This window comes from Sminthopsis crassicaudata, chromosome 3 (assembly GCF_048593235.1).
Source record: "Sminthopsis crassicaudata isolate SCR6 chromosome 3, ASM4859323v1, whole genome shotgun sequence".
Lineage (NCBI taxonomy): Eukaryota > Metazoa > Chordata > Mammalia > Dasyuromorphia > Dasyuridae > Sminthopsis > Sminthopsis crassicaudata.
In genome coordinates this window covers 399,046,198-399,072,895 of record NC_133619.1, presented here as the reverse complement: position 1 = coordinate 399,072,895, position 26,698 = coordinate 399,046,198, and the positions used below count along the sequence as shown (strand labels likewise).

Here is a 26,698-nt window from a genome sequence, read left to right as displayed (position 1 = left end):
AAGCAGAGCTCTGTTCTCACCTTTTACATTTTTAAAAAAATCCTGTTGCTTTTGCTTATGAATTAGTGCAACAAAGAATGGATGAAACAACAAATCAGACACAATAATTTCATCCAAGAGAATAACAATAATGAAATAACATAAAAAAATTTGTGGGATACAGCCAAAGTGGTTAAAAGGGGAAATTTTATATCTCTAGATGTTTACTTCCTTAAAATAGAGAAAGAGAAGATCAATGAATTGTGCTTACAACTAAAAAAGCTACAAAAGACCAAATTAAAAACCTTCAATTAAATACCAAATTTGAAATTCTGAAAATAAAAGGGGAGATTAATAAAATTGAAAACAAGAAAACTATTGAATTAACAAATAAAATTAAGAGTTGGTTTTATTAAAAAAAAAAAAACCCAACAACAAAATAGATAAACCTTTAATTAATTTGATTAGAAAAAGGAAAGAAGAAAATCAAATTGTTAGTCTCAAAAATGAAAAGGGAGAACTTTCCATCAATGAAAAGGAAATTAGAGCAATAATTAGGAGTTATTTTGCCCAACTATATACGCCAACAAATTTGATAATCTAAATGAAATGGAGGAATATTTACAAAAATATAGATTGCCCAGATTAACAGAAGAGGAAATGAATTATTTAAATAGGCTCATTTTAGAAAAAGAAATGGAACTAAGCTATTAATTTCCCTAAGGAAAAATCTCCAGGGTCAGATGAATTTACATGTGAATTCTACCAAACATTCAAAGAACAATTAATTGTAATATTATATAAACTATTTGAAAAAATAGGGAAAAAAGGAGTCCTACCAAATTCTTTTTATGACACAGATGTGGTGCTGATAGCTAAACCAGGTAGGATAAAAATAGAGAAAAAAAAAATTATAGACCAATTTCCCTAATGGATATTGATGCAAAAATCTTAAATAAAATATTTGCAATGGGATTACAGAAAGTCATCCCCAATATAATACACTATGACCAAGTAGGATTTATACCAGGAATGCAGGGCAGTTGCAGGATACAAAATAAATCCACATAAATAATCAATACTTTTATATATTACCAACAAAGTCCAGCAGCAAGAGATACAAAAAGAAATTCCATTCAAAATTGTTGATAGCATAAAATATTTGGGAATCTATCTGCCAAGGGAAAGTCAGGAATATATGAACACATATACACATATATATGAACACAATTACAAAACTCTTTCCCACACAAAATTAGACCTAATCATTTGGAAAAATATCAAGGGCTCATGGGTAGGCCAAGAGAATATAATAAAAATGACAATACTACCTAAATTAATCTACTTATTTAGTGCCATACCAATCAAACTCCCAAGAAATATTTTACAGATCGAGAAAAAATAACAAAGTTCATCTGGAAGAACAAAAGATCAAGAATTTCAAGAGAATTAATGAAAAAAAATGCTAATGAAGGTCTAGCTACTCCAGACCTAAAACTATATTATAAAACAGCAGTCATCAAAACCATTTGGTACTGGCTAAGAAATAAGTAGTTGATCAGTGGAATAGGTTAGGATCACAGGACAAAATAGTCAATGACTATAGCAATCTAGTGTTTGACAAACCCAAAGACCCCAGTTTTTGAGATAAAAACTCATTATTTGTCAAAAACTACTGGGAAAATTGGAAACTAGTGTGGAAGAAATTAGGGCTTGACCCACATCTTACACCACATAGCAAGATAAGATATAAATGGGTTCATGACTTGGATGTGATATTATAAGTAAATTAGAGAAACAAAGGATAGTTTACCTCTCAGATCTGTGGAGAAAGAAGGAATCTATGTCCAAAGAAGAGCTGGGATTCATAATTGAACACCAGATACATAATTTTGATTATATTAATTTTAAAAGTTTTAGTACAAACAAAACTAATGCAGACAAGATCAGAAGGGAAGCAATAAATTGGGAAATCGATAAAGGCCTCCTTTTTAAAATATATAGAAAATTGATTCAAATTTATAAGAATCCAAGGTATCTTTAGATAGCTCCAATTTGATAAATGGTCAAAGGATATGAACAATTTTCAGATAAAGAATTATTCTAGTCATATGAGAAGGTGCTATCTAAATCACTATTGATCAGAGAAATGCAAATTAAGACAACTCTGAGATAACCACTACACACCTCTCAGATTGGCTAAGATGACAGGGAAAGATAATGATAAATGTTGGAGGGAATGTGGGAAAACTGGTTCACTAATACATTGCTGGTGGAGTTGTGAATGGATTCAGGCATTCTGGAGAGCAATTTGGAACTATGTTCAAATAGTTATCAGACTGTGCATATCTTTTGACCCAGCAGTGTTTTTATTGGGCTTATATGCAAAAAAGATCTTAAAGGAAGGAGAGACTCACATGTGCAAAAATGTTTGTGGCAGCCTTTTTTGTTTGTAGTAGCAAGAAACTGGAAATTGAGTGGATGCCCATCAATTAGAGAATGGCTAAACAAGTTATAGTATATGAATGTTATGGAATATTTTTGTTCTATGAGAAATGATCAGGAGGATGATTTTAAAAAGGCTTGGAGAGACATAAATTTTTGATGCTAAGTGAAATAAGCAGGATTAGATTATGATAAATGACACTGTGCAATATATACATATTACATATATATATAAATTTGATTATGTAGTTAGATTGGGAGGGTTGAATTTTTTAATGAGATGGAAATTTAGGGTGTTTTTAAAGGTTTTTTGGGGAGCATTTTAAAATTTTTTAAAATTATAACTTTTTTTTGACAGTACATATGCATGGGTAATTTTTTACAACATTATCCCTTGCAATCACTTCTGTTTTGAGTTTTCCCTCCAACCCCTCCCCTAGATGGCAGGCAGTCTTATACATGTTAAATATGTTAAGTAAATCCTAGATATAATATATGTGTGCAGAACCATACAGTTCTCTTGTTGCACAAGAAGAATTGGATTCAGAAGGTAAAAATAAGCTGGAAAGAAAAAAATGCAAACAGTTCACACTCATTTCCCAGTGTTCCCTCTCTAGGTGTAGCTGATTCTGTCCATCATTGATCAATTGGAACTGAGTTAGATCTTCTCTTTGTCGAAGACATCCACTTCCATCAGAATATATCTTCATACAGTATTGTTGTGAAGTGTATAATGATCTCCTGGTTCTGCTCATTTTATTCAGCATCAGTTCATGTAAGTCTCTCCAAGCCTCTCTGTATTCATCCTGTTGGTCATTTCTTACAGAACAATAATATTCTATAACATTCATATACCACAGTTTACCCAACTATTCTCCAATTGATGGACATCCATTCAGTTTCCAGTTTCTAGCCACTACAAAAAGGGCTGCCACAAACATTCTTGTACATAATATCTGCTTTAAGATCTCTTTGGGATATAAGCCCAGTAGTTAACACTGCTGGATCAAAGGGTATGCACAGTTTGATAACTTTTGGGGCATAATTCCAGATTGTTCTTGGGGAATATTTTTTTAAATAGATTTTTATTTACCAGATACATGCATGGGTAATTTTACAACATTGACAATTGCCAAACCCTTTGTTCTAATTTTTCCCCTCCTTCCCCCCCTCCCCCCGCCCCAGGTGGCAGGTTGACCAATACATGTTAAATATGTTAGAGCATAAATTAAATACAATATATATATATATATATATATATATATATATATATATATATATATATACATGTCCATACAGTTGTTTTTCTGTATGAAAAGAATCGGACTTTGAAATAGTGTACAATTAGCCTGTGAAGGAAATAAAAAATGCAGGCGGACAAAAATAGAGGGATTGAGAATTCTATGTAGTGGTTCATAGTCATCTCCCAGAGTTCTTTCTCTGGGTGTATGTAGCTGGTTCAGTTAATTATTACTCTGTTGGAACTGATTTGGTTCATCTCATTGTTGGAGAGGGCCACGTCCATCAGAATTGATCATCATATAATATTGTTGTTGAAGTATACAACGATCTCCTGGTTCTGCTCATTTCACTCAGCATCAGTTCATTCAGTCTCTCCAGGCCTTTCTGAAATCATCCTGTTGGTCATTTCTTACAGAACAATAATATTCCATAATCTCCATATACCACAATTTATTCAGCCATTCTCCAATTGATGGGCATCCATGTAGTTTCCAGTTTCTGGCCACCACAAAGAGGGCTGCCACAAACATTCTTGCACATACAGATTCCTTTCCCTTCTTTAAGAAATCTTTGGGATACAAATTGGGGAGTATTTGTTAATGGAGTATTTGTTATCCTAGTTCTAACTTTGAGAAATCTTTTTTCCCCTTCATTTAAAAAAAAATGTTTTATCTTCAGCCATTGTTGGTTTTTAGTCTTTGATTTTTATATTTTTCCCCCAAATACATGGAAAAACAATTTTAGCATTTGTTTTTTTAAGTTTCAAATTCTCTCTCTCCTTTCTTCCCTGTTACCCTCCTTCAGAAAGCAAGCAATTTGATACAGATTATACATGTGCAATCATGCAAAACATTTTATAATAGCAGTGTTTTTCAAAGAAATTACTGTCAAAAACTCAAGAAAAATAGTTTTTTCCAAAACACATGCAAAGATAGTTTTCAAGATTAACCTTTGCAATACCCTGTGTTCCAAATTTTTCTCCCTCTCATCCATCCTTCTCCCCTAGCCAGCAAGTAGTCCAATATAAGAAAAATAATGTTTTAAAAATTTGCTTAGAAACTGCACATATTTAACATATTAATATATATTATATTATAATTGTATATATATGTTATTTGCCATCTAGAGGAGGGGGTGGGGGGAAGGAAAGAAAGAAAAAAAAATTTGGACCACAAGGTTTTGCAAGGCTGAATGTTGAAAAACTATCTATGCATGTGTTTTGAAAAAAAAAAAAAGTGTTAAAAAAATATGCTTAGACTCCATCAATTCTTTCTTTGAAGGTATGGGTAGCATTTTTCATCATTAAGTCCTTAATTATCTTGGATCCTTGTATTGCTGAGAATAGCTAAGTCATTCACAGTTATCATCCTACAATATTGCTGTTAGTATGTATAATGTTTTCTTTGTTCTATTCACTTTACTTTGCATCAGTTCACGTAAGTCTTCCCAGCTTTTTCTAAAATCGTCTTGCTCCTCATTTCTTATGGCACAATAGTATTTCATCACAGTCATATACCACAAGTTGTTCAGCCATCTCCCAATTGATCCCTTCAGTTTAAAATTATTTGCCACCACAATGCTCTTAAAAAAAAAAAAAAAAAAGTCTCTTTGGGATACAAACCTAGGGATGGTATTGCATAATTCCAAATTGCTCTTCAGAATGGTTGGGATCAATTTGTTGCAAATAAAATTCTGAGAGACAAAAGTTTCTGGGCATTAAAGCTCAACTAATTAGGCTATCCAGTAATCAATAAACTGAGGGTCAGTGGTTTCTCTCAGTAAAGGAGAGTTTTGAACTGGTATAAATCCAGGTTTATTTTCCTGACAGCAAATTACAAGGAACCCTCTGGACAACAGAAGAGTAATTCCTGATTGGAGGATATTAAATGAGAAAATGGGCTAAGAGCTCTCAACTCCAAATTACTCATTGTAGGGGAGAGGGGGGAAAAGAAAAGGGAAGTAAGCTGAAAATATGACCTGTTCATGAGGTTCAAGCACCTTTTAGCAATCAGGGTGCCTCATCAGGATCTCTTTGTCTTCTCTTTCTTGAGACAGGTCATCATAAACACTAATAAATGGACTAAAGTTACATGGTAACTTTTAGTGACTCTTACTAGAGGAACCAGCTCAGCTCAGACCAGGTACTGGGAGGGGCTGGTATATAATCACATTCCTCACTCAGTTCCTGCAAGTAGTTTTTCTGTGTGAGCTAAGCCAAAAAGAGGCATTTTAAGCAAAAAAGGAACTATCACAAATTGATATTAATAATAAAATTAAAATGAATTTTCTTCAAGTTCATAATTCCCCCAAATATGCATATTATAATAATAGTCTTATGCCCTCTCCAACATTTATCATTTTTCTTTTCTGCTATCTTAGTCCAAGAAAAAGAACTGGAAGGCATTAGATATTGTAATACCAGAGAAACTGAGGCAGATAGAGATTGGCTTTTAAACTTTAATGTGGAGATAAAGTAAAATGGACGGTTTTGACTAGCTGACCAAATTAGGATGAAAAGATGCCACATATAGTTATGATAACTCCAATGCTTTAAAATGAGTTGTTGATTCTGGGGGAAGAAAAAAATGCATGGAAGAGAAAGCATTGACTCACAAAACTCAGAAATTTAACTAATATAAAACAGTTCTTATAGTTAGTAGATCTGTAATTGCTATTATAAGCATTATGTTTAAACCTAGAAAAACCTGTAGTTTTTTAGGTGAATACAAAAAAAAAAGTAATGAATTTAGGGGTAATTCTGAAACAAGAAGTAGTGGTAAATATAGCCAAAGTTCCGGTGTGTTAGGTACAGCAGCTCTCTCACACCCTATTGGGTATACATCCCAGGGCTGGGAGAATTCCGATCATTTCATGTCTGACTAATCCCTGGTAGTCCTTCCTCTTATTATGACTGGAACAATATGTCCTCATATCCATTAATTTTTATGCTAGCTGTGATTTTACAAGGTATAATATCTACTATTGAGAGCTTTGAGCAAAAATTGATTGTTTCTACATGGGGTGCCATGGAGCATTTTCTCTGCTCTGGGAACACTTTTCTTCCTCTACCCTATTCTAAATCCAGGTTGGAGCTAGAGCCTGAGTATTAATTGGGTAATTCAATACCCCCTTTTAATCATAAATCATAGGCTTCAGAAAAAGGTTGAATGAGATTGTGAGGGATGTAGAAGACCCTTACCCAAAATGACTACTCAGAGATCACTCAGTAGAAGGAAGAAAAGTTGTTTATTAAAACCTCCAGAGGATGAGCCGCCCTATCACAAGATAAAAAAGAGAAAGCTCACCGTAGGAGAGCTAAAGAAGTAGTAAAAATACACGGCTTTTATACAAGAGATTATATCACAAGTAAGAGAGCATTGAGAAGGGGAGGGGGAGGCACCTAATTGGTTGCTGCTATTGTGAGAGATTGGAATGGAAGGTTCATAAGTTGGGGAGCATTGAGAAATATGTGCCCTCTCCCCTGATTGAACATTGGTGTCAAACACAGATTAGAACAGAATGCTTTGTTTCCCTGATTCCAAGAGGAATCATTAGTCAGACCTTCAAACTTCAGATACTGAGCTGACAGCATTTAATAATCTAAATATTGATAACATTGAACAAGGATAAATGTCATCATTTCTGGTTAAATAAATATATCTAAAGTTTTAAGTAAATATTGGCTTGCACACACCGTACTTATGCAGGTCACAGAGACATAGAAATAATAAAAAAAAACACAGAAAAAGAATTTAAACATTCCTGTAAATTCTTCACTTTATCTCTCCATTCCGCACAAGATGTTAAAGCAGTATTTACATTGCTTGCTTTGTGAATTAATAAAGAGACATTCGAGGAAAGGATAGGAAAATAGAAATAAGATTTAATCTGATCCTTTGCCTCCCTTCTGAAATCAAAGTGAGAATCTCTTTTTGAATACAACATGAGCTCTGGAAAGTAATGAATCAGTAAGATTAGATTGCTGGATAATATACTTCTAAGAACAAGAAAAAGGTTTTAAATAGGCACAAGGTAGGAAGCCACTGGTCCACACATTATGAGTTGTCTTGGCCTACCACCACAGGGTATTATTGTCCTGAGAGGTCATTAATTCTTACTGTGTGGGAGAGACTAGAATGATTCTGCAATATTTAGAGAGGCCCCATTTTTATCCTAGTACAACCTTGTGTGGTCGTGGTAGAGTTCACTAAGAATTTTCTGAAGTCACAAAGATGAGTTTAATAGGAAATACTAATAATAAACCTGAAAAATTTCCCCTAAAATCAGTTCTTTTCCTGTTTGATTTGATAGGAAAAGTGCCAAACCCAAGAGGAAGAATATTGACTGACATTTGAGAGTCCAAAGTAGGAAGCTCAGTTTGTTGTAGATAAAATAACAAGAAATCAAAGATTGTTTGTGTGGTCACTAGACACCCTTTTGGCTACTTTATCCTGCCAAACTTGTCCCAATTAGCAGGGTGGAGCACCATTAATAGAACTAATTCCCAGACAATGTAATCTCATCTTCAGGGACTTTAGGATAGGTTTAGTCATAGTTTTTATAGATTAGGAATAGTATTACTGAGTAGGGATAATACTACCCACTTTGTGTAGAGACAACAGATCTCTTACCAGGACAGAAAGGCCTTAAGTGTCAGACTAATAATCTGACAAAGTACCTTCTCACAAAAGAACAGTGCAAGTTGTTGCTGTGTTACTTCTTGAGTTTTCTCTCACAAAATGACCTGATATACAACAAATCCACTGGCTCCCTTAACCTGAGTCTGGAGAAAGCTTGGTAGTGGTTTTGATGGTCCCCTTGATTGCGATATTGAATCCTGAGACTTCTTCCCTAGATTCCTAGAACAGACCCAAATTGTCTTTATATACAAGCAAGAAGCAAGCTAACAACTACACCAGAGCATTAGCTTAAAAAAAATGAAGGGGTGACTTAATTTTTCTTGGAATTTTTTTGTTTCTCCTCAACGTCTCTTCTCTCTGAGAAGGGAGCCATTTCACATTACTCTTTGGGATAGAAGCTTTTTTTGTTTTGCCTTCAGTGTCTTCCTTTGAAGACTAACCCCAGGTTGTTACCATAATAAATTTCTATGATTGTGCTCTTTGTCTCTTCATTTTTTTTTTTAATAAGAGGTATTAGTGTAAACACTTCTTATCATAGGGTGGGGAGATTGTACTTCTAGCTTCACCTCAGCTCTCTCATCTGGCAGGAACTCCAAAACAAAAACTCCACCCTCTTGGAGCTGGGCTTCCCCTCTCATTTCCCTGGAACAATCTACACTCGAGGCCCTGTGGAAGCTCTTGTGACATTTTCTTATTTTCTTATTTTTTTTTTTTTCCGCATTAAACTGTTTTAATGGTCTCAAAATTCTGTGACAGATTTTTGGTCAAGTTGTTTCCATTTAAAAATTACTGATTTTAAAAACTAATAACTTAAAACTGCCACGAAACAAATGGTCCACAAAAACATTCCTTTCCTCCTGAAGCTTTTATGATGCATTGTAATCATTAACCAGTCTTTTACTATTAAACTTAAATGGCCAATTGAGACAAACAGTTCTGAGACCGTTCTTCCACCACTGATTAAGACTGGGGTGGCAGGTTTTGTACAGAATATTCATTTAGCCTTTTGGGCCTTCTGGGCAGATTTTGTGACCTTGCCAGCTCCAGCAGCCTTCTTGTCAACTGCCTTGATGACACCAACTGCAACAGTCTGCCTCATATCACGAACAGCAAAACGACCCAGAGGAGGATAATCAGAGAAGCTCTCCACACACATAGGCTTGCCTGGAACCATATCAACGATGGCAGCATCACCAGATTTCAGGAATTTAGGGCCATCTTCCAGCTTCTTACCAGAACGACGATCAATCTTCTCCTTCAGTTCAGCAAACTTGCAAGCAATGTGAGCAGTGTGACAATCCAGAACAGGTGCATAGCCAGAACTGATTTGGCCTGGATGGTTCAGGATAATGACCTGTGCAGTGAAACCAGCAGCTTCCATAGGTGGGTCATTCTTGCTATCACCAGCCATATTACCACGGCGGACATCTTTGACAGACACGTTCTTGACGTTGAAACCAACATTATCCCCAGGTAGAGCCTCACTCAAAGCTTCATGGTGCATTTCAACAGATTTTACTTCAGTTGTGACATTGACTGGGGCAAAGGTGACCACCGTGCCTGGTTTCAGAACATCAGTTTCTACCGGCCAACAGGTACAGTACCAATGCCACCAATCTTGTAGACATCTTGGAGGGGTAGACGAAGGGGCTTATCAGTTGGACAAGTTGGTGGCAGGATGCAATCCACAGCTTCAAGCAGTGTAGTTCCATTTGCATTCCCATCCTTTCGGGTGACTTTCCATCCCTTAAACCAAGGCATATTAGAGCTTGGCTCCAGCATGTTGTCACCAGTCCATCCTGAAATTGGCACAAAAGCTACTGTATCAGGGTTGTAGCCAATTTTCTTGATATAAGTACTGACTTCCTTGACAATTTCCTCGTATCTCTTCTGGCTGTAGGGGGGCTCGGTGGAATCCATTTTGTTTACACCAACAATCAGTTGTTTCACACCTAATGTGTAGGCCAGAAGGGCATGCTCATGGGTCTGCCCATTCTTTGAGATACCAGCTTCAAATTCACCAACACCAGCAGCAACAATCAGGACAGCACAGTCAGCCTGAGATGTGCCTGTAATCATGTTCTTGATAAAGTCTCTGTGTCCAGGAGCATCAATAATAGTCACATAGGATTTGCTGGTCTCAAATTTCCACAGGGAGATATCAATAGTGATACCACGCTCACGTTCAGCCTTCAGTTTATCCAAGACCCAGGCATATTTGAAGGAGCCCTTTCCCATCTCAGCAGCCTCCTTCTCGAACTTCTCAATGGTTCTCTTATCAATCCCACCACATTTGTAGATGAGGTGACCAGTAGTGGTGGACTTGCCAGAGTCTACATGTCCAGTGACGACAATGTTAATGTGAGTCTTTTCCTTGCCCATTTTTGTGGAGGTTTAGCGATGATTTTCACAACACCTGTGTTCTGGCGGCAAACCCGTTGCGAAAAGGTGACATTTTCAACATGGAGTTTTAGGTCTTCTCTCACCCTGTCTTCTCACTGTATCTCCATATCTACACTGAACTCTTAAATGTCCAGTTTTTCCACATTGAAAACATCACCGAGTTTCTCTAGAAGTCCCTTGCCCTGTCTTTCCTTGTTCATAATAGTCTGGGTGTAAAAAGCATTTGTTCCCACTGTAGCACATCGCCTTATGATCTCCTCTAAAGGAGCATCTTTGTCTAATCCCCATATAATTCTCTTGCAAATCTCATTAGCATTTTCCTTAGCCAGATGTCTGGTCATTATTTCTGTAGCTGCATTTTCTCCAATAGTTCTTTTGACGGCAGTTTGCAAACGTCCCACAAAATCTGAAAAAAGTTCATTAGGACTTTGCTCTATTTTAGTGAAAGCCTCTCCCCGATCTTTCTGTCTGGAGAGGGAACCCCAAGCTTTTATTGCAGCCTTAGCAATTTGCTCATATACTGTCATGTTATATTTAATCTGTTCTGAATTCTCTCCATACTGACCTTTACCAGCTAAGTGCTCAAAAGTGAATTGTGTGTTAACTCCTATTTCCAAATTGCATCTGACTTGGATCTTACATAATTCATGAAACTCCACAAGCCATAACAAATTTTGTCCAGATTCTAAACATGTCCTTGCTATGGATTTCTATAATGTTCTGTTGTTGTCTCCAGAAACTGCCAATTGCTCTCTGGTCTAGAGGAGAGACTTCTTCCTCCAGAGAGCCGCCTCAAGTCTGGCCCAGACAAGAGACTCTCTCGAGTGCCCCCCTCTTTTATCCTCCCAGAGAATGGCCATGGGATAATGCAAGGGCTTCTGGGAAGAAATACTTTAACCAATGAACTTGCTCCTCCTAAGCATGCAAGCTCCTCCCCAGGAGTTCAAAGGGGTTAAACTCCTAGTAAAGACCAGAACTAGAGAATTGTTAAGTATTGACTTAGCACTTAGTAAGAATCTAATATCTCATTATCTCATTAGCACTTAGTAAGAACCTAACAGATTTCCAATCATTCAGGGTTAGGACTTCATAAGACAAACTATCTAGTAACATTTTAACATAAGCTGATGTAGCCCCATAAAGGGTACGACATTTTTTCAAATCTTTAATTTTATTCAAATCTAAAGGTGTATATCTTCTCCTTTTTTGACCTACAGAGTCAATCTCTTCAATCACAGGATATGCATGTATAAAATCACTTATATCCTGTCCTCCTCTCTTAGCTTTAATCAATGCTATTTCTAATCTTGTCATAGGCTGCTTCACAGGTGATTCTGTTTGTGTCACTGCCTCTTCCCCTCCTCCTTCTTGCTCCACCCCTGAAGGACTAATTGAGGGAGGAGATGGGAAATGCTCCTATTGTTTAGAATTGTACTTAACTCCATTGTTATCTGATTCATCCTTTTCACTTAGTTTAGTTTACACCTCCCCATTTTGCTCCTTTTTCTTTTCCTTTAGAATAACAATTTTTAAAGCCACTTGGATTAAATTGTAGGTATGAAGTGTATCTTTGGAAATTGAGTTTGGTTTGAATTGTAGTGTTCACCTAATTGCTCTCCTACTAATTTCCACTCATCTGGAGTTTTCCAGAGAAAAACAAGGACATATGACCTGCACAATTTTTAAAAGTTCAGTAATCTCCTCCAAAATTATAATCAGTCCTTGGCTTTTCATAATCTTGATAATGCTCTCTAAACATTTTCCTTGAACAGAAGGCATTTACCCCATTTCACTGAAATTCTACTTTAGCTCTTTAACAAAGTTTTCTTGTTACTCACACTTCTGGGTCAGAGAGACTTTTCCACTGAGATCTGGATTGGAGGCTTTTCCACTGGAATCTGTCTGTCCCTGTTCAGGCGCCAAAATGTGAAGGTCTCGGCTAGCTCCTCTGAAGGGCTCAGAATAAGTCCTTGTCAGGATAAGTAAAAGTCCTTGCCCCACGATGGGCACCAAAATATAAAGTCAGAGGACTCCTTAGCAGAGGTTGTCAAATCGGTCGGGAGTCATTAGGGAATTGCTCACCTTCTTGCATAAGCTGTTAGATGACTGGGAGGCCAGTTGTAAGGCTTCAATGTGCTGGTATCAGTCACTCTAATTGCAGGTCCAGTCTACTTGTTCCTTCTCCTCTCCTCATAGTTCCCTTCATAATTAAGTGCCTCACCTCTTATAGATCCTGATGACTTATTCCCTGTAGGCCTCAGATGAGTCACAACTATGAACATAAAAAGGGGGGTGTGAAATGGACAAAAGACTGGCCCCTTCATTCCAGGGTCAAGGGGCCTTAGGTTTATAGGAAAATGTTGCTCAACTATGTTCAGATGGAATTCTTGCAGCATCCTCCTTCTTGAGTGAAAAGTCGTGTCACTGTTGTAACTGCAAGGCAGAACAAGAATTGCTTATAGGCCTGTCTCTACTTGGGTTCGGGACAGAACTCAATCCAGAGACCCATCCCAGCTGGTGTATAAACTTCTCTATAGATTGCAAACACCTTGGCTGTCCTGAATTTTATTGCCTGGGCTATATCACAGCAGTGTCTCTACTGTGTCTGTATCTCAAAGAGATCACAAAAAAAAGGGAAAAGGAGCCATATGGACAAAAATGTTTGCAACAACTCTTTTTTTGTAATGGCCAGATACTGGAAATTGAGTAGATGCCCATCAGTTGAAGAATGGCTGAATAAGTTATGGCTTATGAATGTTATGGAATATTATTGTTCTATAAAAAAGATCAGCAGGATGATTTCAGAGAGGCCTAGAGAGAGTTACATGAATTGATGCTGAGTGAAGTGAGTAGAACTAAGAAAATATTGTATACAGCAATGACAAGATTATAAGACAATCAATTCTGATAGATATGGCCCTTTTCAACAGTAAGATGATTCAGGCTAGTTCCAATGTAATTATAATGGAAAGGGCCATCTGCACCTAGAGAGACAGGTCTGTGGAGGCTGAATGTGTATCACAATAGTATTTTCACTTTTTTGTTGTTTGCATTTTTCTTTCTCATTTTTCCTTTTTTTGATCTCATTTTTCTTTCACAGAATGATAACTGTAGAAACATGTATAGAAGAATTATATATGTTTAACATATATTGGGTTACTTGTCTAGGGGAGGGGGTGGGAGTTAGAGAGGGAAAAAAAATCAGAACACAAGGTTTTTCAAAAGTGAATGTTGAAAACTATGCATATGTTTTGAAAATAAAAAAGTTTTAACTAAAAAAAAAAAATGTACCCCACCTAGGAAGATTTAAAGACATTAGGAAAATCAAATTGAAAATAAGAATAGTAAAGATCAAAAAGAAATGGTAACAAAGGAATCTTTAAAAACTTAATTATCTCAATGAGAATTGGCTCTATGTCATTTGGCTGCCAGGATTTTGAAGAAAAAGGGAATATAAAATACAAAATAATTTATCATGTCATGTTATTTTGTTATGGGCCAGAACTCTTGTACTTAAAACAAGGATTCTTACAAGGTACTAAATAAGTGGAATTAATAAGACAATGGTTTCTAGTTTAGCATGGTGATTAATAGTTCTTTATAATAATTAATTAATAATTAATAGTTCCGGATACGGAAAGGATTGATAGATTGATAGCTCTTTCTTGATTATGTTCAGCACATATATTTAGTACTTAATATAGTGTAAGGGCCCTTTAAATGGGCGGCGCCACAGTGCAACAGGAGATTGAGTTCCCCAGAAGTATTCTCTGTGGATATAGGACTGCCCTGTGGGTGGGATCCTGTCCACACTGAGATAGCTTCGTAATGGGTGATGACTCTCTCGCTGATTGGCTGTGTGTGTGACCTCACAGGCCCTTTATAAGCCCACTGCAGACAGCAGTCACGCTCTCTTTAACCTCGCTCCCTGATCTGGGGTAGCCAAGCCAAGTCAAGTGGATGGATAGCCCAGAGAGGTAAGGAGTTTGGTAGTGAACACGTGGGTCTTCTGACCAGGTGTTCACTAAGGAACCAGCAAGTCAGGGTATCAAGTCAGGGCATTATGTGAGTAGATATAATAAAGGCTTTTAGGATTACATGTAGCTGTCCTTGAGCGTGCTACTGGTTATTAAACTATAGATTCAAGAAATTGTGGCCAAAGACTTTTGAAGGCCTCAGAGGAGGCAAGCCGGGTAGAGTTGACACTGCAAAGGTCAGTGGTCAAAGGTACTCTGTTGAGCCTAGGACAGACTAGTAATTGTAACTGCCAGGAGTGCATGTTACAATATAGTTCTACAAGTTTCATCCCTATGATAATGTAATTATAATAGAGTATATAACAGCCAGCAGGGACTGAGAGCCACATTCATTCACTTCATTTCACAACAGCGTGGTGGCTGGCCTCCTGCACTTCCCCCACTGAGACCAACAAGGACCTGAAAAGCTCTCCAGATAGCTGACCCAGGCCCCAGGCAAGGAAACTAGATTGTGAAGGAGATAATAAGAATTTGGATTTTAACACCTGTCTACTCTACTGAAAAGAAGGCTGCCCCAGAGACCTCCAGAAAACCAATAAGAACACTACATTATTTTATGAAGGGGAATATTTCCTAGTGGTGGCCAGCAAGTCATTCATGATTCAGATTCTTTTCAGTGTCCCAACAAACTCTTTTGTAAATCAAAGAGATTTCTCCATCTATTGGTGGAAGGCTTTTTAGAGGATTTTTTCATACTGATAAAATCAAAATATTTTGCACAAGTACTGTAAGAAATATACTTCATTATGTACTCAAACACAATTTTTTTCTCAATAGTTTATTTTTCCAAATTCATGTAAATCTAGTTTGAAAACTTTTGTAACCTTGTGTTCCAAATTTTATTCCTTTCCCATTTACCTCTTCTCTCCCCAAGACAACAAGCAATCTGATAGAGGTTAAATATTTGCATTCCTTTTAAACATATTAACATATTTGACATGATGTGCAAGAAAAATCAGACCAAAAGGGAAAAACATGAGAAAGGAAAAAATAAGAAAAAGGTGAAAATACTATGCTTCAATCCACAACTAGTCTCCATAGTGCTCTCCCTGGATGCAGATGGAATTTTCCATCCCAAGTCTAATGTAATTGTCTTTAATCATCGAGAAGAGACAAATCCATCACAGTAGATCATCACATAATTATTTTTTTCATATGGTTATAAATAGCTTGATTATTTCATCTGAATTCTATTCTTCGGATCATTTATCAATTTGGGAATAGGCTCTTATTTTTTATAAATTTGACTCAGTTTCCCTATATGTTTGGGAAGAGACCTTTATCAGAAGAACTTGCTTAAAAATTCATTTCATACTTACTATTGCTAACTGTATTTACTCCCTTTTAATTTATATCTTTCCCCTTTCCCCTTATCCTTCCTCAAAAGTATTTTGCTTTTGACTACCTCCCTCCTCAATATGCTTTCCCTTCTATCACTCTCCTCTCTTATATATCCTTCCCCTCCTACTTTCCCACAGGGTAAGATAGATTTCTATACCCATATTGTGTGTGTATGTTATTCCCTCTGTGCCAATTCTGAGGAAAGTATGGTTCATTCTCTTCCTCTTTCCCCTCCATTTTCTGGCCTCTTTTTTTAAAATATTTTTTTTATTAATTTTATATTATAAAAATTCTTTTTTGACAGTACATATGCATGAGTATTTTTTTTAATAACATTATCCCTTCCTTGTATTCCATTTTCCAAATTTTCCCCTCCCTCCCTCTACTTCCTCCCCTAAATGACAGGCAATCCCATACATTTTACATGTGTTACAGTATAACCTAGATACAATATATGTGTGTGTAAATCCAATTTTCTTGTTGCACGTTAAGAATTGGATTCCGAAGGTATAAGTAACCTGGGTAGAAAGAGAGTAGTGCTAACAGTTTACATTCACTTCCCAGTATTCCTTCTCTGGGTGTAGTTGTTTCTGTCCATCATTGATCAACTGGAAGTGAGTTGGATCTTCTTTATGTTGAAGACATCCACTTCCATCAGAATACATCCTCATACAGTATTGTTGTTGAAGTGTATAGTGATCTTCTTGTTCTGCTCATTTCACTCAGCATCAGTTCATGTAAGTCTCTCCAAACCTCTCTGTATTCATCCTGTTGGTCATTTCTTACAGAGCAATAATATTCCATAACCTTTATATACCATAATATACCCAACCATTTTCCAGTTGATGGACATCCATTCATTTTCCAGTTTCTAGCCACTACGAAAAGAGCTGCCACAAACATTTTGGCACATATAGGTCTCTTTCCCCTCTTTAGTATTTCTTTGGGATATAAGCCCAGGAGTAGCACTGCTGGATCAAAGGGTATGCACAGTTTGATAACTTTTTGGGTATAGTTCCAAATTGCTCTTCAGAATGGCTGGATTCTTTCACAACTCCACCAACAATGCATTAGTGTCCCAGCTTTCCCACATCCCCTCCAGCATTCATCATTATTTGTTCCTGTCATCTTAGCCAATCTGACAGGTGTGTAGTGATATCTCAGAGTTGTCTTAATTTGCATTTCTCTGATCAGTAGTGATTTGGAACATTCTTTCATATGAGTGATCTGGCCTCTTTTATGACAGATAATTGACACTATTCCATCTCTTCTTTTTCCTTTTTCCCAGTACATTTCTCTCTCACCCCTTAATTTTATATTTTTTAGATATTTAGATATTTTAAATATTTAGAAATTTAGAATTTAGATATCAGATTCAACTCACATCTGTGCCCTCTGTCTATATACACTCCTTCTAAGTGACCTAATAATGAGAATGTTCTTATGAGTTGCAAGTATCATCTTTCTATGTAGAAATGTAAACAAGTATCAAAACTGAAAAGGGAGAACTTTCCACCAATGAAGAGGAAATTAGAGCAATAATTAGGAGTTGTTTTGCTCAACTATATGCCAATAAATTTGATAATCTAAATGAAATAAAGGAATATCTATAAAAATATAGATTGCCCAGGTTAAGAGAAGAGGAAATAAATTATTTCAATAGTTTCATTTTAGAAAAAGAAATAGAACAAAGCTATTAATTTCCCTAAGGAAAAATCTCCAGGGTCAGATGGATTTACATGTGAGTTCTACCAAACATTCAAAGAACAATGAATTCTAATACTATGTAAACTATTTGAAAAAATAGGGAAAGAAGGAGTCCTACCAAATTCCTTTTATGTCACAGATATGGTGCTGATAGCTAAACCAGGTAGGATGAAAATAGAGAAAGAAAATTATAGACCAATTTCCCTAATGAATATTGATGAAATCTCTTTAAGTAAAATATTAGCTCATTAAGTAAAATGAGATTACAGAAAATCCCCAGTATAATACATTATGACCAAGTAGGATTTATACACAGAATGTAAGGATGGTCCAATATTGTGAAAACTATTAGCATAATCAACTATATCAACCAAACTAACAAAAATCATATGATTATTTCAATAGATGCAGAAAAAGCATTTGATAAATTCTTAATACTCATTCCTATTAAAAACACTAGAGATTATAAGAATAAATGAACTTTTCCTTAAAATGATCAGTATTTAAAACCATCAGCAAGCATTTATATGTAATGGGGACAAACAGGAACCATTCCCTGTAAGATCAGGAGTGAAATAAGGATGTCCACTATCACCATTATTATTCAATATTAGAAATGTTAACTTTGGCAATAAGAGAAGAAAAAGAGATTAAAGGAATTATAGTAGGTCATGAGGAAACCAAATTATCACTCTTTGCAGATGATATGATGCTATACTTAGAGAACCCTTGAGAATCAACTAAAAAGCTACTAAAAACAATTCACAACTTTAGCAGAGTTGCAGTATACAAAATCCATATAAATCATAAACACTTTTATATATTACCAGCAAAGTCCAGCAGCAAGAAATACAAAAAGAAATTCCATTCAAAATTGTTGGTAGTATAAAATATTTGGGAATCTATCTGCAAGGGAAAGTCAGGAACTATATGAACACAACTACAAAACATTTTCTACACAAAGTCAGATCTAATCAGTTTGAAAAAATATCAAATGCTCATGGGTATGCCAAGTGAATATAATAAAAATGACAATATTACCTAAATTAATTTATTTAGTGCCATACCAATCAAACTCCCAAGATTTTACATATCTAGAAAAAATAACAAAGTTCATTTGGTCAAGAATTTCAAGGGAGTTAATGAAAAAAAAATGCTAATAAAGGTGGGTCTAGCTGTGCCATACCTAAAACTATATTGTAAAGAGCAGTCATCAAAACCATTTGGTACTGGCTAAGAAATAAGTAGTTGATCAGTGGAATAGGTTAGAATCACAGGACAAAATAGTAATTATAACAATCTAGTGTTTGGCAAACCCAAAGACCCCAGATTTTGGGATAAGAACTCACTATTTGACAAAAACTGCTGGGAAAATGAGTCACTAGTATGGAAGAAATGAGGCATTGACCCACACCTAACCCCATATGCCCAGATAAGGTCAAAATGGATTCATGCTTAGACAAAGAGTAATATAAGCAAATTAGAAGAACATAAGATAATTTACCTTTCAGATCTGTGGAGAAGGAAGGAATTTGTTTCCAAAGAAGAACTGGAATTCCTAATTGAACACTAGATAGATAATTTTGATTATATTAAGTTAAGTTTTTGGGCAAATAAAACTAATGCAGACAAGATCAGAAGGGAAGCAATAAATTGGGGGGGAATTTTATATTTAAGGGTTCTGATAAAGGCCTCATTTCTAAAATATCTAGAGAATTGAAATTTTTTATTAGAATTCAAGCCATTCTCCAATTGATAAATGGTCAAAGTATATGAACAGACAATTTTCAGATAAAGAAATTAAAATCATTCCTAATCATAAAAAAGGTGCTTTAAATCACTATTGATCAGAGAAATGCAAATTAAGACAACTCTGAGATACCGCTACATAACTCTCAGATTGGCTAAGATTACAGGAAAAGATAATGACGAATGTTGGAGGGGATGTGGGAAAATTAGGACACTGATACATTGTTGGTGGAATTGGGAATGGATCCAAACATTCTAGAAAGCAATTTGAAACTATGTTCAAAAAGTTGTACATACCTTTGATCCAGCAGTATTTCTATTGGGACTATATCCCAAAGATGATCTTAAAGGAAGGAAAGGGACCCACCTGTGCAAAAATGTTTGTGGCAGCCCTTTTTGTAGTGACAAGAAACTAAAAACTAAATGGATGCCCATCAGCTGGGCAATGGCTGAATAAGTTGTTGTATGTGAATGTTATGGAATATTATTGTTCTGTAAGAAATGACCAGCAGGATGATTTCAGAAAGACCTGGAGAGACTTACATGAACTGATGCTGAGTGAAATGAGCAGAACCAGATTATTATACAAGGCAACAATAAGACTGTATGATGATCAATTCTGATCTTTCCAACAATGAGATTATTGATGCCAGTTCCAATGATCTTGTGACAAAAAGAGCCATTTGCTCCCAGAGAGAGAGGGCTGTGAGAACTAAGTGTGGATCACAACACAGCATTCTCACTCTTTTTGTTGTTCACTTGCATTTTATTTTCTTACTCATCTTATTTCCTTTTTGATCTGATTTATTTTGTGTAGCAAGAGAATTGTATAAATATTTTTATGCATTGGATTTAACATATATTTAAACATTGGATAGATATAACCCATGTACACAACGTTAAGAAATAACACTTTAAATACTGAAAATCAGATACTGAGGAAAAGTTATTAAAGAAGAATCATAAGGAATCATCTTAACGTTTCTGGCCAGAAGTGGGCCCCACTTCTCTTCAGGAAGAGGTAGCACTGAGTACAGAAGTGGGAGAGCCTTTATACTTGCTATTGTGGCATAGTCCCTTCAGGGAGAAGATTGGTCTGTTTCATCTGGGTTATAATCTTTCTGATACACCCACTACATGATTCCCTTTAATACGTATAAAACATCATACATCCCATGTTCAAAAATGGTTGAAAACTCCTCCTCTGGGGTGTGTAGTTTAATATTCAAATAGCCTATTAAGCAGCCTTAGTAGTGATTTGGTCAACTCCTGTCATTGACCCCCAACTACTTACAGCTGGATGAGCTATTAAGTTTGTGCTTTTCTCAAAACTCCAAGACCTTTTCTGATTACCTGAATCCACATACACCTTCCTGGCCCCAAAATTTCTTGTTTGCTTAAGGTATGTGTTAATCACTTAATTGTTCTGTGAATCCTAATATTCCTTAACCTCCCACATTGTGAAAACCTCATGGTCAGTGGTACCTACTATCCCACACTACCTCAAATCTTGCAACACTGTGGAAATCCAACTTTTCAGCATTTCTCACAAGGTTTGCAAGAGTGAATGTTGAAAACTTAACTTTGGATATATTTTGAAAATAAAAAGTTATAAAAAGGATGCCCATCAATTGAGGAATGACTAAATAAGCTGTGGTATGATTGTAATATAAAATTATTACACTATGGGAAATTACAAGCAGAATGATTTCAGACAAACTTACATGAACTGATGCATAGTGAAGTGAACAGAATCAGGAGAATGTTGTATACAGTAACAGCAATGTTGTTCCATGAATAACTGCTAATAACAGCTATTCTCAGCAATACAATAAGCCAAGACATTCCCAAAGGACTAATGAAGTGTACTTCCAAAGAAAGAACTGATATTTTTGATGATTTTTTTTTAAAGTGAAAAACAGTATGCTTCAGTCATGCTGTTTTTCACTTTTTAAAAAATTTAAGCCTTTTTGTACAAATTGATGAATATGGAAATGTTTAACATAATTGCATATGGATATAATCTATTTCTGATTTATCTCATTTGCTTACATCACAGGGAGGGTGGGGGAGAGGCTGAAAGAGAAGGAAGGAAGGGTAGAATTTGGAATTCAAAAGTTTAAATAAAAAGGTTAGTACCAAAAAAAAAAAAAAAAAAGACTTTCTTACAGGCAGTTGCTTGCTGATCTTCACTAGTAGAGGGAACCTCTATACTCGGAGTTTCTCACACTGTTGTAGTTACAAATCCAGATTTTTCTTTTAAAAGTTTTTTTTAATTTAATTTTAACAACTAGACTATCAATTTAGTAGCTGACAGTTATTTGTTCTGTAAGCCTTAAAGCACAAATACTGGCTATTACAATAAAAAAGTATTAGCTAATAGAATACAGCAACATATATATATATATATATATATATTTTTTTTTTTTTACATACTATATTATAATAAAACAATACATAAATACATAATTTGTAAATTATGCAAGTTTTTGTACATAATATATATATACATATTCACAGACACATACATATACATATATACATATACATGTATATGTGGGTGTGTATCCCAGTTAATATGATTTTTTTTCTCTTTTTAATTTTTTTTGTTTATCTTATTTTTAAAGCTTTTTCTTTTCTTTTTTTTTAATTAAAGCTTTTTATTTTTCAAAACATATGTGTGGACAGTTCTTCAACATTAACCCTTGCAAACCTTGTGTTCCAATTTCCCCTCCTTCCCCTATTCCCTCCCCTAGATGACAAGTAGTCCAATATATGTTAAACATGGTAGAAATATGTTACATCCAATATATACATTTATACATATTTATACAATTATCATGCTGCACAAGAAAAAAAGAGAAGCAAAATAAAATGCAAGCAAACAGCAACAAAAAGAGTGAAAATGCTATATTTGAACCACACTGATTCCCACAATCCTCTCACTGGGTGTAGACGGGTTTCTTCATCACTGAACAATTGGAACGGGTTTGAATCATCTCATTGTTGAAGAGAGCCGCGTCCATCAGAATTAATCATTGTATAATCTTGTTGTTGCCCCGTATAATGATTTCCTGGTTCTGTGCCTAAGATCATCTAAGTCTTTCCCGGCCTCTCTGTATGCATCCTGCTGATCATTTCTTATACAGCAATAATATTCCATAACATTCATATACCACAATTTACCTAACCATTCTCCAATTGATGGGCATTCACTCAGTTTCCAGTTTCTGGCCACTACAAAGAGGGCTGCCACAAACATTCTTGAACATACAGGTCCCTTTCCCTTCTTTAAGATCTCTTTGGGATATAATCCCAGTAGAAACACTGCTGGGTCAAAGGGTATGCAGAGTTTGACAACTTTTTGAACACAGCAATATATTTTTTTTAAAATATTCATCATGAACAAAAGGGGTTTGTGTCAGGATGGTATACATCTGGAAAATTACAACATATAAACAAAAAAGCTTTTCAAAAACTGTGTTTATATCAATTAATGTAGTAAAAGCAATGAAATTTTCAAGGGGTTTACTCCCTCCTTCCATGATCCCCAACTTTAAATTGAGTTGAGCACAATTTGTAAAATATATGTAAATAACAGAACATTTTAAATTGCCCTTATCTGACTTTAACAGAAAGAGAAAAGAACCACAACCTAGAGTCAGTGATTTAAAAGTTTGCAAGCAAGATGTTATTGGTGTCCAATACAAACTAGTACCTGGACAACAACATATTAAATAAGGCCATCTAGTGGTGAAGAGAAGTACACTTTTCTGTTAATCCCCTGGGTAATGTTGAGTTAAAACACACACACACACACACACACACACACACACACACACACACACACACACACACACACACACACACACACACACACACTCCAGCCTTGTCATCTTCAGGAATCACACAGAGTATAGTTGCCTACTTATGAAGATGTAGGATGAAAACATCAGTATTCCTCTTCTCTTTTCTCTGACCCATTGGAGATGTTCAGGGCAACCCCAGTTAAAACTCTGAAGTGTTCACAGCGTGTTGGGATCCCAGTCTCCTATGCCTTTTCCCTCTCGTGGCAAGATTTCTCCCTACTTAAGGTGCCTAATGCCTTCACATTTTCTTTAAAATCTTGATGATGAAATGAACAAAATTTAATTCACCTATGAAATTAATGCTCCATTCACAGACAGTAGCAAGTCTGAGTCAAGTAGGCTTCAGTTTCCTCCACTCACTGTAAGGTGGAGATAACAACCCATCTCTTAGACTTGTAGGATCTCAGAGTTGTAAGGATCAAACTGTATTTGTATAGTGCTTGGCATATAGTAGCTACTTTATAAATATAACCTTCCCCTGATATTCTGTTGACCCAAGGAAAGCAATCAGTTTCAAATGTGGATTAATTAGGTTTAATCAACACACTTAAAAGTGTTACTCTTTTTAAAATCCCCCAAACTACAATCAGACATTTGCAATTAGGTATTGTGAAATGAAAAGTAAATTTATTCCTTATTGCTGACATGAGAGTTTTAAGCAGTTATATTCTGGCAAAAAAAAAAAAACACAAAACAAAACAAACAAACCTAGTTCTCAAAAATATAGTGAAGAAATTCTTAAGTTTAATGTGATTACTATTTCTTCCATTATTTTCTTAAGTCTAATTAACAAAATAATAAAGCAAATCTTGATTTATAGCTCGTGCTGGCTTCCAAAGTGTTAATGCTCCCAGTGAAATTTAACAACTCTCTAGGTCAGCAGCTCCAACACCCTTGGGTTTAAGGTTAGTAAACAATATGCTTTGTCTCTTTTGATCTGGCAAAAGCCCTATCAACTAAAGAATAATGGAATGAATATTTTACTCCTGAGTATTGTTTAAATGAATTGCCCATAGTAATATACCTGATTGTCAGATCAGATTCAAATCCACATCTCTCCTGATTGATAAACTAATGCTTTTCCTTTTGTTCCTTAAGCTTGTATTTCTGGTCATATCCTCACTTTCCCAATCCTTCCTTGTCTAAGAGGCAACCTTCCCCTCTATCTTCTTACCGGCAACTATAGCAAACTCCCTGGAGTATTTGCCCTTTGTTAAAGGCACCTGTAGAAGCAAAACAGCTAAGATTGTAAAATCCCATTTCTCACAAGATCAATAATATCATGGGGTGATAGTTCAGCTGTGAATTGGAGTCATCAACCTCTGCATCTTAAGCCAATTGTTCTATTGTATTGACACTGGACCTTAATGATCCAGTGTCAAGACAATAGAACAATTGGCTTAAGATGCAGTGGCTGACCTTGACATCATATCAGATAATAATATACTGAGTCACATTGGAATTATTTTCAACTTAGTAGCAACAGACATTTCCCAATTCAAATGCTAACTTTTGTCTTAAAAAGGTTTGGGGTAAATTGCTGCCATTTAGGCAGAGCATGAATGTCAAATCACTTTAGAAGAGATTCACATTCATCTCCATATATCTAAATCCATCTAAATTATAACAGGTTAGATAAATTTATGTATATGTCAGCTAATTCCATCTAGGGCTATTTTCAACATGAGAGAAATCAGAATCAATCTAAGATTTCACTTCTCAAGGAAGTAAAGATGTTTCAAAATTAACAGACCAAAAAAAAAAAAAAATTAGTAGGTAGGAGTTTTCAATGCAGTCATTAGACTTGTTAGGATTTAGAAATTTTTGTCTCCATTCCAAGTTCTGAAGTCCTGAAGACCTAACCAAAATTTCTGAAACCAATAAAGTTCTGACACTATATGTCTGTACTTTGTATTTCCCTTAAGGGAGTAAAGAAATGATTTACTGTCTGAACTCTTTCAGACCCTTTTTGCTCTTCTTTTCCATTACTTCCCAATACCACAAACTCCTCTGCAGAGAAAATAGGGCATGGGGCTGGATTCAGTGATCTGCAGGCTGACCTTTGTTTTCAGACTGAAGTAAAAAAAAAATGCCAAATTTAACATTAGATGATGAACACCTAATTGACTCAAAGACATCATGGAAAAGTCAAAAGTTAGCATTTGAATTGGGAAATGTCTGTTGCTACCACGTTGAAAGTAATTCAAATGTGACTCGATATATTATTGTCTGTGAGTCAAGGTTATCCCTTCATCCTAGGTCAGTTGTTCTATTGTCTTGACACTGGACCTTAATGACTCAAGGAGATCTTCTAGGGAAAAGGAGTCTATGTCCCATCTTGGAACTGTTGATGTTCCAACATAGGAGCATCTTCCATTTTGCCCCTTCTTTTCTGTCCTGTCCCAAGCTTGAACACGGATCAGTCCCTATATTTGATCTTTTCTATATTTAACCCAACTCCTTTCCTTCTCATCCTTTGCCTCAAGATTTTCAGACTTGTCTTAGATTTCTGGCACAACTAATATTTTTTATGACTATTTAGTGATATTTCATTCTGTAATCTTTAATTATCTGACATTTTGGAACATATCCTAATATACAGTGCTTTGTCCCAGGGTACTTAATTTAGAGGACTCATCATAACATTTGAGGTCCTTCCATTCCATAACAAAGCTTAGTACTTAGCAAGAATTGTTTGTTAAAATTGGAAGCTACCATAGAGTAAACTGGATGAGTTCTTCTTCCTAGTCATAACTTTTCTAATATGCCTCTTTTATTTCTGCGTTAGGTCATAAAGATTCTGACAAACCAGTATGAGAATAGAAGACAACTTCTTCAGTAATAGAAATGTCCTTTTTTGAGAAGTTCTACAGTACTCAAAGACTTGTAAAGAGCTAGAACTGAGCAATGCACTTGGATAATGGAGCACGTGAGACTAATTGCCAATTGGACAGTTCTCTATTAACTTGTTTGAAGGTTGACCCTCCCCCGCTGTTCTGTGCTGACTTGATTGGTGGGACAAAGAGCAGGAAGTGACGTGTGTGGGAGGAGTAGGAGGAGGAAGAGTAAATTGAGAAGCTGACGCTGAGTCAGTCTCTCTTGGCTTTTGAGAGAGGAAGGTGTGTGTGAGATTATTAGACCTAACCCCCTGACCTTGACCGTAAAAGATCAAGAATAAAGACGTTTAGTAGTAGTAATCCTATAGAGGATATACTTAAGATAATTGACAAGAAGAGTTTACTAGTAAACAGCCCACAAATGGATAGTCTCTTAGACTCATTGAATC

At 35.7% G+C, this 26,698-nt stretch overlaps 1 long non-coding RNA gene and 1 pseudogene across 1 annotated transcript in view; one reads left to right on the top strand and one right to left on the bottom strand.

The window, feature by feature from the left end:
• The window catches only part of LOC141562634 (uncharacterized), a 153,999-nt gene that overhangs the window by 114,449 nt on the left and 12,852 nt on the right, over positions 1 to 26,698 (top strand). The gene's annotated exons all lie outside the window — the stretch shown is intronic.
• On the bottom strand, positions 8,993 to 10,747 carry LOC141562626 (elongation factor 1-alpha 1 pseudogene; annotated as a pseudogene).